This window comes from Sus scrofa, chromosome 1, assembly GCF_054392235.1.
Source record: "Sus scrofa isolate SSC_HxYL_T2T_F1_AM1 chromosome 1, Sscrofa_HxYL_maternal_Yorkshire_Landrace_v2.0, whole genome shotgun sequence".
Taxonomy (NCBI): domain Eukaryota; kingdom Metazoa; phylum Chordata; class Mammalia; order Artiodactyla; family Suidae; genus Sus; species Sus scrofa.
The window spans coordinates 124,401,812-124,424,000 of record NC_139383.1 but is presented as its reverse complement, the minus strand read 5'-3'; the positions used below and the strand labels follow the sequence as shown (position 1 = coordinate 124,424,000).

The window sequence follows — 22,189 nt, the reverse complement described above, 5'->3', positions numbered from 1 at the left end:
TCGCCCTAGTGTTAGAGGATAGGAAACTACTTTGCGACTTAAAGAATTCCAGGAATTACACTTTATAATGTAACAGGAATATTATCTGAATATTATTTGGCAATCCTAATGTAAAGTTCACTGAGATAACGTCCCCCAATTGTATGAAAAGCAGCCACTGAACTGTCATCCACAAACATAAATAAACAACAGTGTGTATGTTATGCACTATTTTACTAATGAAGCTTTAAAGAAAAAAGTAGTTTACAATTTGAAAGAAACTTAGGAAGCATAAATAAACTAACCTTGGATATAGGCAGTGTGAGTGACAGAAGAGTCTCAGATAATCCCTAGATTTCTGGCTTGATGACTAGGTAAATGGTAGAATCATTAATCATGTCTGACGAAGAGCACTAATTGTCTAATATCCATTCTACCAATTTTGTCTAAAAAGACATAATGACACAAAACATAAGCAGACTTTTTTTTTTTTTTTTGTCTTTTTGCCTTTTCTAGGGCTGCTCCCAAGGCATATGGAGGTTCCCAGGTTAGGGGTCTAATCGGAGCTGTAGCCATCGGCCTTTGCCAGGGCCACAGCAACGTGGTATCCGAGGCTCGTCTGCGACCTACACCACAGCTCACAGCAATGCCAGATCCTTAACCCACTGAGCAAGGCCAGGGATCGAACCTGCAACCTCATGGTTCCTAGTCAGATTCATTAACTACTGTGCCACAACGAGAACTCCCATAAGCAGATATCTTTAACGTGAGCATCCAAAAAATTTCTCTAAAGTATACTGACCCAGCAGAGTGGTAGCAGTTTTTCTTTACTTGCCTTTTTTTCTGCCTGGAGTGTGGAGGCTGGAGCACCAGCAGCTAGTTTGTGACCATGATGTAACTTGAAGATAGACCCTTAGTGATAAAGACAGTAGGAGAAAAGATGGATTCCTGATAATTGGTGAGTCACAATTAGTCCTGGTTGGCCAGTCCTGGTTGGCCTAATTCTGAAGTTTTATTTTGATAGAAAAATCAATCTTTATCTTATTTAAGCAACTATTATTTCAGATCTCTGTCACTAGCCATCAAGACTAATCCTGATTAATATCCCATTACAGAGCATCAAGTTGCTTGGGGGTTTTTTGGTAGGTGGCAGGGTTAGGAGAAAATTAAGCTTTGGATGTGTCATTTGTGAGGTGCTGGTGGAACACTAGAAGTCGTTTGGAAACCCAAGAGAAAGATATAAATTTGGGATTTATCCAAGTGGGAGGCTAATGTCTACAGCTTATCATTTCCGGTCAGTGGTTCTTAATTTTCTTCAGATCATGACTATGGTAAGAACTTTCTATTTTTCATTTCTGAGCATTTTAACTTTCACTTTACTTTGGGTGCAATTAAGGCAATCTTTATTTTACATGGCAGTGCAGAATCAAAAAATGAGCATGCAAGCGGAACTTATTCAAAGTGATTTAATAATCAATGGAAAAATTATGATTGTGTCATGACCTTCAATTTTTTTGTCAAAATATCAAAACTCTGTCAGCTATACATGTATAGAGAGCTGAGAAAATAGTAAAGCTATTATTTACTTAGTATATTGGAATTTAAGGCATTAGAAACATTGAGAATTAAAGTGTCATATTTGTTAAAAATGTATCAAGACGTTCCCCTTGTGGCTCAACAGGTTAAGAACCTGACATAGTATCAGTGAGGATGCAAGTTCAATTCCTGGCCTTGCTCAGTGGGTTAAAGATCCGGCATTGCTGCAAGCTACAGTGTAGGTCACAGATGTGGCTTGGATCTGGCATCACTGTGGCTGTGACATAGGCCTGCAGTTCCAGCTCCAATTTGACCCCTAGCCTTGGAACTTCCATATGCTGTAGGTGTGGCAAGAGTTTCTGATCACTGCTTGCCTTATTCTTGTTGATAACTTACTATATAGGGTGCAAGGATCTTTATATGCCCTAGTGAACTGTTATATTCCTTCCTAAGTTTTGATCAACTTCCAACATTTTATCCTTTGCATATTCATCTTGTGCAATGTCTCTAAAAGCTCATTTGATGTGAGTTTGGTGGGGGTTTTTTTGGTTTTGTTTTGTTTTTTGCCTGTATTACTTCTGGGATATCTTCATACTTTCTGTCACAAAACTTACCTTCTTTATGTTGATTAAATATGCCTTCACTAAGTTCCTCTGGCAGTATATCTAGAGGCCCTCAAATGGTGACAGTGTCAACATTCCCACTGTCAGCTTTTTATTTTATAATTCCATTTAGGTTTGATACAAATTTCACTTCCAGCAATGTCACTTTGGTTTATTTGCTGTACTTTCATCCCTGTTGGCCAATTCTCTCATTTGATGATACATTTTTGTAAAATGTCACATGGATTTATCACTGGGAGACAAGATGGTAACACAACTACACACTTTTTCTCTCCCTATATGTGGACTGAATAATAGATGCAGAGTGGTCAATTACAGACAGACTGAAAGAAGTGAAGTGATTGGTCACTGATCATGGTGTGCATCTGTTATTTACATAGTGATTTGCGGAATGAAGAGCTGGCAACAAAGTTTGTATTTTATGCAATTACTGAACTGAAATGAACCATGGTAACTGAAATGTGAACTGCCATGTTGGAGGACTGGGTTATTTAACTAAACCATGGTAACTGGAAATCGTGCATGTCAGAACTATGCAAAGTGAGGCCTGCAACATTTTCTCCTTTTCATGCCTCCTCCTTTTACTCACATTTTAGCTATTTCATTTTTATTAGTATAACTTGCAGACAGAGATAAGGGGAATTTTCAGTGCATCCTAAATCAGTTTTGCAACTGATAGTTTTGGTTTAATATACTGGCTAAAATGGGGGGAGGGAGAAGACAGCTTAAATTATCCTTCATCATATATTTTCCAGCCTAATCTTTTTTTTTTTTTTTTTTTCCCAGGGCCACACGTGTGGCATATGGAGGTTCCCAGGCTAGGGGTCAAATCAGAGCTGTAGCCACCAGCTTACACCACAGCCACAGCAACTCTGGATCTGAGTCGAGTTTGTGCAATCTAAACCACAGCTCAAGGCAACACCAGATCCTTAACTCACTGAGCAAGGCCAGGGATCGAACCTGCGTCCTCATGGATGCTAGTTAGATTCATTTTCACTGAGCCACGACAGGAACTCCCCAGCCTATTCTTTTTTCCTCTAACTATGGACTGCTGACTTAGCATGGCTGTAATAATTATAACAAATTTTGTATTGACATTTTTACTAATCAGATTTATCTTATTATTCAGTATATATGTACTAGACTCCATACCATGTGCTTGGAGTATTTTGTATCAGTGAATGAAAGAGGCAATAATCCTTGCTTCTGTGGTGCTTATATTTTAGTGGTAGTTGTGAGGGGCTGGAGCATGAGGCAATAATAAAGCCTGCTATAGTGTTGTAGTGTTCTCAAGTAATGATGAGGTTACAAACCAAAAAAAATACAGACATTTAAGTGTACACTTAAAAGAAGGATGAAATTAACCAGATGATCAAAATTAATACCACTAATACAGTGATATTATGGACATCATGTACTTATAGATGTAACAGCCTATGAAGGACAAAATATCACTATATAATATTCTGAGCAGACGTGTAATTTGAATCTAACCATGAGGAAACATCAGATAAATCTTAAATAATGAATATCCTACTCAAAAGGTGTATTCTCCAAAAATGTCAAGGTCATAAATGCTGAATTTTTTTTAAAAAATCTCAATTTTAGGGGTTTTGTTTTATTTTGTTTTGTTTGCCAAGAACGCTTAGTTTTTAGAACAAACAATCCAAAAATTTATATGGAACCACAAAAGACCCAGGATTGCCAAAGCAATCCTGAGAAACAAAAACCAAGCAGGGGGTATAACTCTCCCAGACTTCAAGCATTATTACAAAGCCACAGTCATCAAAACAGTGTGGTACTGGTATCAAAACAGACATATAGACAAATGGAACAGAATAGAGAACCCAGAAATAAACCCTGACACCTATGGTCAATTAATTTTTGACAAGGGAGGCAAGAACATAAAATGGGAAAAAGACAGTCTTTTCAGCAAGTATTGCTGGGAAACCTGGACAGCTGCATGCAAAGCAATGAAACTAGAACACACCCTCACACCATGCACAAAAATAAACTCAAAATGGCTGAAAGACTTAAATATAAGACAAGACACCATCAAACTCCTAGAAGAGAACATAGGCAAAAGACTCTCTGACATCAACCTCATGAATATTTTCTCAAGTCAGTCTCTCAAAGCAACAGAAATAAGAGCAAAAATAAACCAATGGGACCTAATCAAACTGAAAAGCTTTCGCACAGCAAAGGAAAACAAAAAGAAAACAAAAAGACAACTTTCTGAATAGGAGAAAATAGTTTCAAACGATGCAACTGACAAGGGCTTAATCTCTAAAATATACAAACAACTTAGACAACTCAACAGCAAAAAAGCCAATCACCCAATGGAAAAGTGGGCAAAAGACCTGAATAGACTGTTCTCCAAGGAAGATATACAGATGGCCAACAAACACATGAAAAAATACTCAACATCACTGATTATAAGAGAAATGTAAATCAAAACTACCATGAGATACCACCTCACACCAGTCAGAATGGCCATCATTAATAAGTCCACAAATAACAAGTGCTGGAGGGGGTGTGGAGAAAAGGGAACCCTCCTGCACTGCTGGTGGGAATGTAAACTGGTACAGCCACTATGGTGAACAGTTTGGAGATACATTAGAAATCTATACATAGAACTTCCATATGACCCCACAACCCTACTCTTGGGCATATATACAGACAAAACTTTCCTTTAAAAAAGACACATGCACCTGCATGTTCATTGCAGCACTATTCACAATAGCCAAGACATGGAAACAACCCAAATGTCAATTGACAGATGACTGGATTAGGAAGATGTGGTATATATACACAATGGAATACTACTCATCCATAAAAAATAATGACATAATGCCATTTGCAGCAACATGGATGGAACTAAAGACTCATACTGAGTGAAATGAGTCAGAAAGACAAAGACAAATATCATATGATATCACTTGTAACTGGAATCTAATATATAGCACAAATGAGCCTTTCCACAGAAAAGAAAATCATGGACTTGGATAATAGACTTGTGGCTGCCCAGGGGGAGAGGGAGAGAGTGGGAAGGTTCGGGAGCTCAGGGTTATTGGATACAACTTGGAATGGATTTACAAGGAGATCCTGATGAGTAGCATTGAGAACTTTGTCTAGATACTCATGTTGCAACAGAACAAAGGGTGGGGGAAAAAATGTATACATGTAAGAGTAACTTGGTCCCCATGCTGTACAGCAGAAGAAAATTAAAATAATAAAACAAGAAAAAAATAACACTTCTAGATATTTACACAACAAGTATGCTTTATCCAAAATGAAATTTGGCTTATTGTAGACATCCATATAATGATGGCAAGAAAATGTAGGGAGCTATCGAGGTACAAGTGGAGATAGGACATTTGGCCAATTGTGGTAGATTAATATGTAAATTCAATCAATGAAATAAAAAAGAAATTGGATAACCAACCAAAAAAGAATGTTTAGTTTTACTGTATCAACAGCAAATTTTGACTCTTTATTTATAAAATATTTTCTTAAGCACTGATTTTGATACTGTTGTGGGCACTTTCTCATCTTGGAATGTCTAGAAAACAGAGCCTAGCAAATTTGAGGGAGCCTATCACTGAGAGGTTTGTAATCTGAGGACAGTGAGAGTGAGGGAATAAGCAAAGGAAGCAGAAAAGGAGGGAAAATAACTTTAAGGGTGCATTACTGAGATGGCCACAGTTTCATGAAGAGGTATAGCAAGAATGTCTCTGGGAAAACCATATGTAGAAAAGAAAGAGCCTGAGGCAAAGCTTATTTTCAACACCAATACCACATTTAATCATCCAGAGCTTTAATGAGCATCTACTGGCTGGGTATCAGAATTCTACTGAGAGTTTATCCCTAAATCACCTAATTCACAACCTATGGATATCTCTGTAAAGAAGTCCTTCCAAACACAATCTCTTTTCCACCTTCCTCTTTACTAAGAGCCAAGTGGGTAGTTGAGGTTCCATTTCTACATGAAAGAAGTTTAATGGTTGGAAGTAGGTTTTACAGCTTGCACTCTACATAGAATTTTCTTGACTTGCCCTGAGTTAAGCCTTTATGATACTTACTTTGAAAACTGCTATAAATCTAAGAAATAAAACTAAAAGAAACAGACTCACAGAGAGAACAGGCCAGTGATTAGGATTAGGGAGAAGGAAAGGGGTGGGGCAGTATAGGGATGGAGCCTTAAGAGGTACAAATTACTATATATAAAATAAATAAGCTATAAGGATACACTGTACAGTGCAGAGAATATAGCCAATATTTTATAACAACTATAAATGGAGTATAACCTTTAAAAATTAAGAATCACTGTGTTGTATAACTGAAGCTCACTTAATATTTTAACTATAACAATAAAGATACATAAATAACTTTTTTTTTGTCTTTTTGCCATTTCTTGGGTTGCTCCTGCGGCATATGGAGGTTCCCAGGCTAGGGGTCCAATCGGAGCTGTAGCCACCAGCCTTTCGCCAGAGCCACAGCAACGCCAGATTTGAGCCGTGTCTGCAACCTACACAACAGCTCATGGCAACACCGGATCCTTAACCCACTGAGCAAGGCCAGGGACCGAACCCGCAACCTCATAGTTCCTAGTCGGGTTCGTTAACCACTGAGCCACGACGGGAACTCCCGAGACTAGCTCAGCTCATAAAGAGGGATGCGCCCAGCAAAGTATATAGATTCTTACCCCTTGGAGAATATCAGTTTGAAAAAAGAATTTCATTAATTCATCTAACCATTCAGCATTGCTGCCTATGCTCAGCCCTTTGCCCAAGCTTTTGCAGTATGTGGCCTCGGGGACCCAGGTACTTGGTGGCTAGGCACCTTTTTTCCATTTCTGGCATATATTATTGGTCTTTTTGTTATTAACTGTATCAATGATGTTCATAGAAGAAAGTGCACATAGAATGGGAACAAAGACATGGAAATTGTATATTCTAAACTTAACTTCTATCTCCATTAATAATATATGAATAATCCCAGAAAGAAGAAAATAAGTCTTATACTGTGGTGATTTGTGAAGACAGCTAAGATTTATTTACTATTTTGCAAGATATTATGCCAGGTATCATTTTATTTCCTCTTAGCTCTAAATTCACCCTTCAGTACCAGTTCTGCAATATTTCTCCCTTACAATGAGCACAATGTTAAATATTATCTGTAGAGAGCATGCAAAGGGCATTGCAGGAGGACAAGGGCTTTTCTGGTTCCTTATGGATGCATACTGCTTTTTCTAGTTCCTGCTGCACCATTTATCAGTGGTTCAAGTGTGCCTGGAGGACTTCATGCTCTGCTCCAACTGCCAACAGTCCCTCAGCAACCTCACGGACTCCAACCTAGGTCTAGGGACCACTTTAGTGTGGTCCTTCCAATGCAAATACCACGCCTCAAGCTCACAACAGGGACTCTGCCAACAGCCTGGGTTCATGTGAACTGGGAAGGGAGCCAGTTAGGATGTTCTTGCAGTAGACCAGGCAAGATAAAATGATATCTTTTAACTAAGGCCACTGAAGTAGCGACGATGAGAAATAGCTAGATGCAGATATAATTTAGAGTTAGAGCCAATATAGTATGCTGATGGATTTAATGTGGGGTATATATAAAGTGAGAAATCAAGATATTTGTACCAAGCAAGGGGATAAATGACAGAGGTATAGTTTATTAAGATGGATAAGATTTAGAGGGTCCATATTTAGGAACTGGAGAAGACAGATGGAAATCAACTCTTCTATTTTGGAGTTCCCGTCGTGGCGCAGTGGTTAACGAATCCGACTAGGAACCATGAGGTTGCGGGTTCGATCCCTGCCCTTGCTCAGTGGGTTAACGATCCGGCGTTGCAGTGAGCTGTGGTGTAGGTTGCAGACGCGGCTCGGATCGCACGTTGCTGTGGCTCTGGCGTAGGCCGGTGGCTACAGCTCTGATTGGACCCCTAGCCTGGGAACCTCCATATGCCGCAGGAGCGGCCCAAGAAATAGCAACAATAACAACAACAACAACAAAAAAAAAGACAAAAGACAAAAAAAAAAAAAAAAAAAAAAAAAACTCTTCTATTTTAACCATGTTTAATTTGAAATACTTATTAGACATACAAGTGGAAAAATCCAGCAAGCAGTTAGACATACTAGCATAGACCTCAGGAGAGAAAATAACACAATAAAATTAGGGTCATCAGCATATAGATGATGATGGCTCTGGATGAAATTACATAAAATCTAGATAGAGGATGGGGTTAAAGGGGTGGATTTGAGGAGAGAGTGCTTTGGGATAAACTAAGAGTAAGCTTAGGAGAGAGAATTAACCATTGGATCTGATATTAGTTTGTCATTGTTGATCTTGGTAAGAACATTTTCGAGAGTACCAGTATAAACAAAACCAATTTAACATTAGTACTAGCTCTAGCCCTCTGAGCATTGATTTTTTTTTCAAATTGTATTTAGTAGAAAAATATCTTCTATTCCTTCAAACCAACTATCTCATCTGCTTCTGTTTTCAGTTGGTCATAATATGTTGTTTTGGTTGAAGATATGATGAAATTTGGCTTCACAAAGACATATACTGCAAAAGAGAAGAATTATTCTAATAGCCTTTCCAAAAAATTGTAAACAATCTTCTTTAATACTACATCAAAACTTGTTAAGTAGTAGTTTCTTAAACATTGGTTCACCAAAACATTCCAAATACTGACACACTTCACTGTATGTGAGAAAAATCACATTTGTTAACATTATAACCAATCTCAACAGAAAAGTCATGAGATATTGGGAAGAAGTGAATATAAACATTCCAGGGTTCTAATTTTTGTTTGAAAATGCAATTTTATTAGTGTCAACAAATATAGTTAGTTGTTTATTTTGCAGTGACAGGCTCACAGCATTTTTTTTTTTGACAAAATATCAGCCAAAAATCTAAGTCTGAGTAATCATAGTATGTCCTTGGTTCTTTGAAGTAAAAACAGTGCTCTATGAAAAAGCAACCATTTCAGTTCACAACTCAATTGCACAAGTGCTTTCCCTTACAACAATCATCATACATACATATCCCAGAAGTACTTTACGTGTACTTCCCATTTAATCACAAAGAATATTATGAAGACATGTACTAATCTGATAGTACTAATCTGAAACTTCTTCAACCTGATAAAAGACTAGTAAACACTTATTTCTCATGTCATAATTAATGATAAAAGACTACATGTTTTCCCTCATAAGACTGAAAAGAAGGCAAAGATGTCTGCTTTCATTGCTTCTGCTCAATACCGTAGTCAAGAATCTGGCCAGTGTAAGAAGAAAAAAAAAAGGAAGAAAAAAACATATGAACTGGACAGAAAGAAAGAAAATTATCTTTATTCACAGATGACAACTATATTTAATAATAAATTTATTATTAAATTCTATTTAACAATAAATTAGATTACATTTAATAATAAATTTAAAAATTTAGAAATATCAGAGTTCCCATCATCGTGCAGTGGTTAACGAATCCGACTAGGAACCACGAGGTTGCGGGTTCGGTCCCTGCCCTTGCTCAGTGGGTTAACGATCCGGCGTTGCCATGAGCTGTGGTGTAGGTTGCAGACGCGGCTCGGATCCCATGTTGTTGTGGCTCTGGCATAGGCCGGTGGCCACAGCTCCGATTTGACCCCTAGCCTGGGAACCTCCATATGCCGCGGTAGTGGCCCAAGAAATAGCAACAACAACAAAAAAAAAAGACAAAAGACAAAAAAAAATAAATAAATAAATAAAATAAAATAAAAAATAAATAAAAATTTAGAAATATCTACAAATAACTGCTAGAATTAAAAGTGAGTTTAGCAAGTTCACAGGGTATATATGAATATATAAAAAAGGGTACAAGGGTAATAAGTGAGTTTAGCAATTTTTTTTATTACTCAAATGAATTTATCACATCTGTAGTTGTATAATGATCATAGCAATCTGATTTCACAGGATTTTCATCCCACAGCCCAGGCACATCCCCTCACCCCCCAAATTGTCTCCTCTGGAGACCATAAGTTTTTCAATGTCTGTGAGTCAGCGTCTGTTCTGCAAAGAAGTTCCGTCTGTCCTTTTTTCATATTCCACATGTCAGTGAAAGCATTTGATGTTGGTGTCTCATTGTATGGCCGACTTCACTTAGCATGATAGTTTCTAGGTCCATCCATGTTGCTAAAAATGCCGGTATTTTGTTCTTTTTAATGGCTGAGTAATATTCCATTGTGTATATGTACCACTTCTTCTTGATTCACTCCTCTGTCAATAGACATTTAGGTTGTTTCCATGTCTTGGCTATTGTAAATAGTGCTGCAATGAACATCGGAGTACATGTGTCTTTGCGAGTCATGGTTTTCTCCGAACAGATGCCCAGGAGTGGGATTGCTGGATCAAATGGGAGTTCTATTTTTAGTTTTCTGAGGAATCTCCATACTGCTTTCCACAGTGGTTGCGCCAATTTACAATCCACCAACAGTGTGTGTGTGTATAATATGTAAAAATACATGCAACTAACAACCGAAAGTTTAAACGTAAATATAATTTTCAAAAAATATAAAATACTGGAGTTCCTATTGTGGTTCAGTGGGTTAAGGATCCAATGTAGTCTCCGTGAGGATGCTAGTTTGATCCTTGGTCTCACTTAGTGAGTAAAAGACCCAGCATTGCTTGGATCCGGTGTTGCTGTGACTGTGGCGTCAGCCCCAGCTATAGCTGCAATTTGACTCCTAACCTGGGAACTTCCATATGCTACAAGTGCAGCTGTTAAAAAAATAAAAAAAGAAGAACAAGAAAAAGAATAAATATATATATATAAAATACTTAAAAATAAATCCAACAAAATTTGTGCAAGATTTGTATCCTGAAAATTGTAGTGTATTCATGATAGAAATTTAAGAGGATGAAATTAAACAGAGATATATACCATGTTTATGGATCTAAAGATTCAGTATTATTAAGGCAGCAATTTTCCCCAAACAAGTCTACAGATTCAATGCAAAAACTGACAAACTAATTTTAAATGTGACATAGAAAAACCAAGCATCCAGAGAGAACCAAATGAATTCTGATACTTTTTATTTTTAAGTTCTTTAAAATAAGCATGACTGTTTAAAACAATGGTTTAAAACAAAGAGCCTGTCAACACAGATTCTACAGACATTAGAAGAATAATGAGAGAACACTGTGAACAACGTTATGTCAACAAATTCAACAACAGAGATGAAAAAGACAAATTTCTTAAAATACACAATGTACCAAAATAGACACAAGAAAGAGTAGAAAATCTAAGTAGGTCTATGTCTAATAAACAAATTGAATTTGTTATGAAAAACTGTCCACAAAAGAAAACTCCAGGTCCAAAAAATTTCATGGTGAAAATACCAAAGTTACACAACTGTTTTTCAGAAAAGAGAGAACACTACCCACTTCATTTTATAAGGCCAAGTGTTGTGGGCTAAATTGCATCCTCCAGAAAATTCATATGTTGAAGTCCCAACCCTCAGTATCTCAGGATATAACCATATTGGGAAATAGGTCCTTAAAAAGGTGATTAAGTTAAAAATGATACTGTCAGGGTAGGGATCTAATTTAGTATGACTGTTGTCCTTAGAAGAAGGAGTGACACCAGGAGCATGGGCTTGCACAGAAAGAAGGCCATCTGAAGACACAGTATAAAACTGGCCATCAGCAAGCCAAGAAAAGAAGCCTCAGAAGAAACCAAAGCTGCCAACAACATGATCTTAGATCTTGACCTTGCCTCCAGAACTATAAGAAAAGAAATTTCTGTTGTTTAAGACACCTAGCCTGTGGTGTCTTGTTATGGCAGTCTTAGCAAACTAATACTCCAACATTAGCATAATACCAAAACCTGACAAAGATGATATAGAAAATTACAAAATAACATCCTTCATGGATATAGAGGCAAAATCCTTAACAAAACATTCTAGCATGTCAATTCAATGGTACATAAAAAGAAAAAGCTTTATGACTAGGTAGGATTTATCCTAGGAATACAAGATTAGTTTAGGATTTTTTTTTTAAGGCCACACCCGAGGCATATGGAAGTTCCCAGGCTAGGGGTCTAATCCGAGCTACAGCTGCTGGCCTGTGCCACAGCCACAGCAACGCAGGATCCAAGCCGCATCTGCAACCTATACCACAGCTCATGGCAACACCAGATCCTTAACCCACTGAGCAAGGCCAGGGATTGAACCTGCAACCTCATGGTTCCTAGTTGGATTCATTTCCACTGTGCCATAATGGGAACTCCCATATTTTCTTTTTTTTTTTTTTTTTTTAGTTTAAGATTTTAAAGTCAGTGTAAGAAGGAAAGAAAAAAAAGGCATTAAGATAAAAAGGAAGAAATAAAATTGTCCCTATTTGCAAATTATATTATTATTAACATTAAAAATCTCAGAAAATCTAGAAATCAGTTACTATGACTCAAAGTAAATTTAGCAAAGTCAGAGGGTACGAGGTTCATATACAAGAATCTGCTTAAACATTAAATATATATTTTTTTACACTAACAACAAGCTACTGGAAAATGAAATTTTAAAAAACCATTCCATTTATAATGGTACCAAGAAATAAAATAATTATGAATAAATCTAACAAATGTTCATGGATCAGAAGATTCAATGTTGTTAACATAACAATTTTCCCCAAATTGTAGTATTAGTGATAGACATATAGGTAAATGAAACTGAATACAAAATCAGACCACGTATATATACACACACACACACACACACATATACATATATATACATAGAGAGAGAGAGAGACAGAGACTGGGGGCGGGGAGGAATGTTTTGACAAATGTATCAAGTTAATTCAATGGAGAAAGGGAGAAAGAGTAGTCTTTCCAGTAAGTAGTGCTGTAACAGTTGGACACTGTATATCTAAATTTCTTCAAAAACTGGAGGCAGGGTATTATCAATCCTAAAGACACACCATATGCCAATATTAACTCAAAATGGATCATGGTCCTACATGTAAAACCTAAAACTATAAAACTTACAGAAAAGAGTATCATAAAAAATATTTGTGCCCTTAGGTTAGGCAAAGATATTTCAGAGAGACAATAAATAGTATAAACCTAAGAAAAAAATATTCATGCCAAGGTGCCAGCAGTTTTAACCATCACTGCTTTTGCACCCTCAACAAAAACATTAATGCACTGAAAAAGGCAAATAAAAAAAACTCTAAATTATTAGGAAAACATTTTTACTAATGGACCCTCCTGAAAATTCTCAAGTATCCCCTCCAGGAGTTCTCAGAGCACACTCTCAGAATAACAATTTTGCAATAATTAAAATAATTAAAAAGAAACTTTCCACAGAAAAGAGCAGACTTGCCATTACCAAGGGGGAGAGGGAGGGACTGGGAATCTGGGGTTAATAGATGCAAACTATTGCATTTGGAATAGATAAGCAATGAGATCCTGCTGTATAGCTCTGGGAATTATATCTAATCACCTGTGATAAAGCATGATAGAGGATAATGTGAGAAAAAGAACGTGTGTGTGAGAGACAGAGAAAGAGAGAGAGAGACTGGGTTACTTTGCTATACAGTAGAAAGTTGTCAGAACAGTATAAACCAACTATAATAGAAAAAAGAGGAATTCCCATCGTGGCGCAGTGGTTAACGAATCCGACTAGGAACCATGAGGTTGTGGGTTCAATCCCTGGCCTTGCTCAGTGGGTTAAGGGTCTGGCGTTGCCGTGAGCTGTGGTATAGGTCGCAGACGTGGCTCGGATCCCACGTTGCTGTGGCCCTGGCCTGGGAACCTCCATATGCCGCGGGAGCGTCTCAAGAAAAGGCAAAAAGACAAAAAAAAAAAAGAAAAATCATTAAAATATTAAAAAAATAAACAACAATAAATAAAAGGTTTTAAAAGGGAAACAAAAAGAAAGAACTCTGATGCATGTAACAATGGATGCATCATACAGACATGATGTTGCCCAACAAAAGCCTGGCACAAAGGTAAACACACTATACAATTCCACTTACATAACTTCCAAGAACAGGCTACAATACTACATAATGTATGAAGTCAGAATAATGGTTATCTCTGGAATCAGGAAAAAAGGGGATTAGCTGATAAAGGTCATGGTGGGGAAGTCATCACCTGTATCTTGATTTAGGTGTTGGTCTGTGAATGATACCGGAAGGATATTATACCTCAATAAAAATACAAAGAGAAGTAACATAAATAAGTTAAGTTTTATGAGTTTATTTCTCCCCCCTTGAACTTTTATTACAATTCCACCTCCTTTGAGAATATTATTCTAATGAAATATATTTCTATATTTTAAAGTCTTTTATTTAACATCTTCTAATATTTCTATACAAAAAAATCACAGGCGTATTCTCAAGCAGGTCAGTTTTAGGGAAGAATTCATAATTAAGCTAAGAATCTCGGAATTCCAGTTTTAAGACGATGGACCATAACATTCACTTGGCATTCCATAGCTTAATTAAGTACATTTTTATCTGCGTATGTCTTAATTCCCTAAAAAGTTAGTTCCTTAAAGTCAGGGCTGCATCTCCAGCCTCCTTTAGCAAAGGTCCTGGCATGCAGTAGGTGGCTCATTGATTCATTTTTTTCATTCGTTCATGCAACAAAGATTTCTTTAGCATTTACGTGTAAGATACTTGCTAGGCCCTAGACATATAATGATGGGCAGACGCACGGCTCAATAAATTCTCTTGATTGATAATAAAATTCAATTGATTGATAATTATCACCTACATTTCAGAAAGAGTGTATGTAATTCTTCTCAACTCCAATTGCAGGAGCACTACAGGTCTTATTAACCCCGTTGTAAAAATGGGGACACAAAGACACAGAGATTAATTAACTACCTCGCTTAGGGTCATGCACTTTGTCATGAGTCGAGTGAGGATTAAAACCCTTACAGGTTTTTTCCTGGATTGAGGGGCTAGGGAATTCATTCAGATTGGCTGGAGTTCATATTTCATTTAAATGCTCTCATTTCACTTGTGCTACATCCACCTTCTCTGACTTATATTTCAGGACCTGCAGTCTGAATTAGTTTACTTCCACTTCAGACACTGTCAAGATAAATTAGACACTGAGGGTCTATGACACCATCTGAAGTAGAAGTACTTTTAGGGGAAAATAAATAAGCAGTTTAATTTTCAATACAGTGCAGCACTTTTTTGGAGAACCTACTTTCTACTATAAATGAAGTGGAAATAATTACCCTAAGTTAACTTTGAAAACATTTTAAAAAATTAAAATTTGACTTCTAGTATACATCCTCAAGCAAGCATAACCCTAGCTAACAGTAAATATTTTTATCTCTGACAATGCATCTACAAACCATTCTGTTGAATAAGATCTGGCAGGTTCCTAATTGTCAGCAGAGATATGGTAACAACTCTGATGATACATAAACTTTTATCAGATACAGCCTCCATTTTTGCTGTAATCATCCATCTATAGCCTAGCCTGTTCAGTTGACAAGGCATGTTATTAATAAAGCCTACTGTACCACAAGTGCCTTGCCCTACATGGTGTTTATATTGTTGGAAAGTGTAATTGTCAGAAACAATGGGAGTTCCCGTTGTGGCGCAGTGGTTAACGAATCCCACTAGGAACCATGAGGTTGCGGGTTCGGTCCCTGCCCTTGCTCGGTGGGTTGACGATCCAGCGTTGCCGTTGCCGTGAGCTGTGGTGTAGGTTGCAGACGCGGCTCGGATCCCGCGTTGCTGTGGCTCTGGCGTAGGCCAGTGGCTGCAGCTCCGATTCAACCCCTATCCTGGGAACCTCCATATGCCTCGGGAGCGGCCCAAGAAATAGCAGCAACAACAACAACAACAACAACAACAACAAAAGACAAAAAGACAAAAAGACAAAAAAAAAAAAGAAAAAAGAAACAATGGCCTCTGTGAAAAGATGTGATACGTTATGAGCTGTATAAAGATCAAAATAATTTAGACCACTAAAAGGTAGCTGTTTGTGAAGAATTAGAACATGGGTTATGCTGCACAGAGTTAATGACTCAACCTTGCTTTTATGCTTTACTTTCATTCTGGTCCCTGTGACATAACCTGGAATTTCACACCAAGTTTTGTGGAGAGACAAAGTTCCCACACCAGAATGCAAACTAGTTGAAGGCAGGGAACTCTGATGTATTCACCAATGTCTCCCCAGGACATAACACAATACTTGGAAGAGAGTCCACATTTAATATTTGTTAAATGAAAAAAAATGAATAGGAGTAAAGGAAAGAAATGGAACAAGTTTCAGGTTCTAGCCATTCTCAGAGTTCCTGCAGTTGTGACTTGGAGAAATACAGTCAGAACCAGTCTCCAGAACACTGGTACTAATGGAGAGGGAGAGGCTGAAACGGAAGCAGTCTGAAACCATGTAGCTGAGGATACCACATGGCACTCACACATTGCGGAGCCAGTCAGAAAAGTGCCAGGTACAGAACTAAAAAAGAATAAAGCTTCCCCTTGGTCCCTACCTCCCCACCCTCGCCTGATAGAATTTAGATAAGTTCTTGCATTTTCAATCTGGATTCTCCCTGAAACAACAAAAAGAGCTTCCGATCTCCTGTAATGGAGCTCAAGGTGGAAAAGCCTACGAGTGATTGCTTGTGGTTTAGGGACCACTCTGAGAGTCTAGAACAAGAGCAAGGTCTTAGGTAGGTTCATAGCTGGGGGACCAAATCCTGGAATGGAGCTGGATTATCTCTTCGTTTAACTAGTGAAGACGTAATATGAAGGAAGATTTAAAAATTTAGAAGTGAGGAATGAGAGTAGATACAAAAACATTTTGAAGTAGAGAAAAAAAAAATGAAAGAAACTTTTGAGACCTAAGCCACAACCACTTTTCCTAATTTTTTTCTGGAAAATGTTGATGTTGTTTGGATTATACCCTCTTGCATACTTGAGGGAGGTGATTTCTCTTCCCAGCATGTGGGGTAGATTATGTGTGGCACAGTTATTTCTACGATTAATTTAGGATGTGTGTTTGACACAGGTCTGCCCATTGGGACTCAGTTCTACTAGAGGCCTCTAGGGAGGGTTAATCTTCTTTTATTCTAAAAGAGACACAAAGACAGAGAGATGGAAAGAGGTGGGAACCAACAACCCACCAATTTGATGGTTGCCCTTGACTGCACTTAATGCCAAGAAATGCTGAAGCTATGATGCTGCCTTGAAGGGAGATGGCAGGAGAGATAGTCTGAGGATGCCAGAGCAGAAAGAAGAAATCTACTTGGGTCCTTAGAGACATCCTCAGAGACATTCAATTATCAACTACCTTATTTGATGGGCTAATAAATTCCATATTTTTCAAGCCACCTCTAGTCTGGTTTTCTGTTTTGTTGATAGCTTGATTTTTCTAGTAAAGGTGAGAGCATGTGTTATGAATGTGAAATGTGGGATTTGAAAAGTCTGAAATAGTTATTTTAGCTTTTATTCATAGCGTTGATCTTTTTTTACCCTTCCCCATCCTGTCCCCAACCCTACTGGACAGGAAGGGCCAGGAGATACAGAACTGGATGCAAAAGGTCCTCTCCCTTCTCACGACTTAGTCTTTGTTTCCGGCTCAAGCTCACTGGATTAGACTCCTTCCCTGAGGACACGTTCTATCCTAGGAACCTCCTCAGTCACTAGGGTCAATAGGCTTCTGGAACTTTGTCCCAGCAGTTCCGCAGACACACCCATACTTGTCTGAACCCCAAGCCACAGCTTAGGCTCAAGTGGGGAGCTACAACCAGAGCACCATTCTGTATCAGTATCTAGCAATGCCTTGTGGCCCTTGAACAGACACAGACAAGCAAATGAAAATGGTCAAGGCTTGGTGACGGGAATTGGTGAGGGCATGGGCTAAGGTCTCAAACTCAGGAATTAGTGTGGATTTACAACACAAACTGATCCTTGAACAATATGGGGTGGAACTTTACCGGTCCACTTATACATGGATTTTTTTTCCAATAAATATAATTCTCATGAAGATCAGACAGCAGGAAGCTTAGAAGTCCGCATCTACACAGTTAGTGTCAATATATGTGTATTACATTTAACTTAAATGACCAGGCTGTTGGGTGACGGTGAAATGGCTTCCTTTTACAGGGTCTTCTGTTCAGTGTCTTTCAGCCATCACCACCACTTTTCCTCAAAAACAAAACCTTCCATATTTTCACCTCAGTTTTCTAAGTTTATTTTTATGATATACTTTGAAATTGGGATCATTAAGAACGGTTTTAACTTACCAGAAAGAAACGAAGACACAAAGAGATGATCTGACTTGGCCACAGTCCCAGAGGGCATCCATTGCAGAGCTAGGATGGTCTCTAAGTCCCTGGGGGCTTCCAAGTCATTGTTCTGATGTCCATGTATGTAATTGTTTTGACAGCAATTTCCCTGGTTCTCTCTCACTAGCCTGCTAATCACGCATGTCAATCACATTCAAGAACGCCATGGGCCTAAGGGTCAGCCACAGTCTCAGGAGGACGTGATTCAAAAGAGAAAACAAGGCACAATAGAGCACTTTCTCCTTCAAGCGGGCATGTCAGATGTGGCCTCATAAGCCTGGCACTGTGTGCAGGAGAGAATGTTGTCGGGTTTTCCCCCCCAGACGGAGAATGGCGGTATCATGTGTTCTGACCGCAGCCAAAAACCAAGTGAACTTAATCCACCAGTTTAAGTTCCTCTGACCAGAGAACACTCAAGGAGATGGGAAGAGTTCTCCACCCATTCTCTCAAGAGTTGGGCGGGGGGGAGGTCCTCTTTCCTCCTCAATGACACTCTCCGTGGCTTCACTTCAGTCTGTGAAGCGAGCCTGACGGCGGCGGAACCTTAGTGTAAACCTTTACACAGATGCTAATTACCCTTCTCCAACAGACCACTGGGTTTCCTTCCTTCCTCATTTCACTTTCACTTTGGAAAGCAGCATCAAGGCCCCCAAACGACCGGGTCCAGGTCCAGACCAGGAGATGGCCCCGAGGAGCAGCGCGTGCCGCCGAAAGGGCGGGGCGGGAAGGGGAGCGTGCGCGGGACTGAGGATGTTCGTGTGAGGCGTGGATTCTGGAATGTGCGTGTGCGCCGCCCCCCAGCACCGCCCGCGCGGCGCCGATTGGCCGGGGGCGCGCGGCGGGGGAAACCCTTGGCTAATCTCCTGCCACTCAGCCGGGTCGACGTCGGCGCGGGGCCGCAGCGCCCCGCGCGGAAGGACAAATAGTCCCGGCGGCGGTGCTGCGCTCCTCTCCAAGGTTCTGCTTGCCCCGCCCGGGGCTGCGGGGCCCAAAGGCCCGGGCGGCGGGGGAGGGGCGGCTTCTGCGGCTCTTCGACCCCCCACCCCCACCTCTTGGCGACCCGGCTGGTGGATTGTGCTCCCTGGGGAAAGTAATTGGATTCCGGGCTCTCTCCAGCCGCGATCAGCGGAAATCAGAGGCTGAGCCTGAAGTGGGAGGGGCGGGTGGGACCAGTGGCCGGGGAGGAAAACTTGGTGGAAGCACCACCGTCCCCTGAAGCGTTGACGTGCAGGCCGCGGTAGAAAGCTGGGTGGTAACGAAGGATCAGTGGAAACCGCCCCCGGTGCCCTTTGCCGCTTAGTGTGTGACTCCTGCCCCCTCAAGTTGTCATCATTCTGAAATCCACCTGGGAAGAGAAATACCTTGGAACCTTTGAGACTTTGAAACACCACTACTTCGTTTTTCTCTCAGGGCTCTACTCGGAGCTGAGGTGGTCAAAAAACCCAGTCCAGTCTGGAATTGGACATGTATCTTCTTAACGGGGTAACTCAGGAGAAAGTAGCATTCTTACCAGAATCATCTGGGAAAATATCTCAACTCCTTGCTTTAGCAGTAGCAAACCTCCCTAATTCCCTGCCCTTTTGGAGGTGGAGCAAAAGTGGGAGCTTAAAGCAGAGTTTTTGACTGAGATAATAGGAATATTCTAGGAATTTAAGAGACTGGCTCAGCCCTCTTATGATTTTTTTGTCCCATTTACTGTATTTCATTCATTCATCATCAAACAAGCATTCATCGGGGACTTTCTATATGCCAGGTTCTGTTGTACTTAGTAGGGATATATCAGTGAATAAAACAATATCTGCACTTATGGAATCTCGTTGCAGTTCATCCAGTGGGGTAATACATTTACAAATAGATATACAATATAATATGTAGTGACAAGTACTGTGAAGACAAAGCAGAGTAGAAGGACACACAAGGATGCAGGTGGATGTAGTGAGTTTATGTTTTAGCTAAGTTGGTCTAGAAGGGCCTCTTTGATGAAGTAACGTTTAAATAGTGATCTGAATGAAATGAGGGACCAGGCCAAACGGCAGTCTTGGCGAAGCCCTTTTCAGGGCAAGTGCAAAGGTTTAGAGGCCAGAGACTGGTGAGTTTGAATTAGTAGGAAGCAAGGAGGCCAAAGTGAATGCTGTGCAATGAGCAGGAAGAACAGTTGGAGATGGTATTTCTGACTTTCTTTGGGCTCTGCTCCAATCACCTGCCAGAATAATCATTCTAAATCTTTACTTTAAGCACATCTCTTCATGCTTCAATAAGTTCATGGCTATATTTTTCTAGTCCATTAAATTTACTCTTCTGACTGATTTTCAAGCTCTTGCCCCCATCTACTTCCCTCTTAAACTGTAAACCACTCCTCAGTCTACACCTTCGATTTTAGTTGGGTCTGTCCCTGAAGTTTATTCATGTTCAATTATTTTTGTGCATGCTTATTTACGGATCTATCCTCACACAACTTAGTATTGATTCAGTAAGGATCTATGGTTGCACGTGACATAAAATCCAGCTCAAATTGGTTTAAACAGGGAAGAGGATTTATTAGCTCACATAATTGAAAAGTTCAAGATAGTTTTGTTAGGCATGGGTTGCCTGAAGTATTCAAATTATGTCATCAAGATTTGGATTTTCCCTGATGTGTCGGCTCTTTCCTCTGCTGTTGGTTTCATTCTCCAGCTCCACAAATCAGCAACCAGCAGCTCTAGGCTCACACTATCCTCACTATCAGCAAAAGTTGTGTCCATTCCTAAATTAATTCCTGTTGCCCAGAATAGGAGATGCTCAGATTGGCCTCATCTGATTCAGAAGCCCATCCCAGGAGCTGAGTCTATCAGTAACACATGAATGGCACAAGAAAGTAACTCCACTTTAGAAAATGGGGATATGGTTTTCAGGGGAAGGGTGAATATATCCTGGGTAATGGAAAATACAGACATACAACATATCCCTGTTCTTCTGTGGATGTCCCCAAACATTCTTCTACGTATGCCTTAAAAATGTTTAGACCTACTCAGTGCAACAGTTTTTTTTTTATTACCACAAGTATACTCTCTTCCTCCTGAAAGAGAAATGATCCAAAAAATCATCTAGTTACTGCCAATAAATTAAAAGTCCAAGATAGCAAGATAAAGCACATTTCTCCATCTTGTAGCGATATAGTTCTTCATGGTCTAGCAACCTAAGGCTGCATGATAAAATTAGCTATAACATAATTTATAATGACAAAAAGCTAACACCTGCAATAAAAACTCAAATTTGGAAAAGTGACTGTGGCAAACACACAGTGGTCTCCAAATTCATAGCATATATGGTGTATTGCTGGATAGGAATAGCAAGGGCTTCCTACCATGCAAAAGGAGAAAGCTCTTTGATCAACCCATCTGGTTGCCATATGTTTTACTCTTGGAGAATCTCGCATCCATTGTTCTATACCATATCTGTAATGGACAGTGGGGAGGATAATCCTTCAAGGGACTTCAGCATTCTGCCTCTTGATACAGTGGAAATTGAAAACTGGCTTGCTGTGGGAGAGATAATTAGCTTTCACCACCCAATAACTAGGACCCTCTTCTGTTACATAGAGTTGTTGTTAGGAAGTAGGTACATAGTCAGGGACTACATTTCCCAGCTTCATGTTAATCTTGGTAAAGCTATATGACTTTCTCATTTGACTATGAGTGGAAGTGATGTGAATCACTTCTCAATAATGTGGTAAAGAACCAGGTAAGCCTTTCCTGTTCTCTTTTCC

The 22,189-nt window shown here is 39.4% G+C and overlaps 1 protein-coding gene across 7 annotated transcripts in view; it reads right to left on the bottom strand.

Annotated features, from left to right (window-relative positions):
- Positions 1-19,218, bottom strand: part of ZNF280D (zinc finger protein 280D) — a 264,636-nt gene extending 245,418 nt beyond the window's left edge. For all 7 annotated transcript variants that reach the window (XR_014810919.1, XR_014810951.1, XM_084969321.1 and 4 more), the window contains exon 1: positions 18,403-19,218. The gene's annotated coding sequence lies outside the window, so the exon portion shown is untranslated. The remainder of the gene's footprint in view (positions 1-18,402) is intronic.
- Between the last annotated feature and the right edge of the window lie 2,971 nt (positions 19,219-22,189).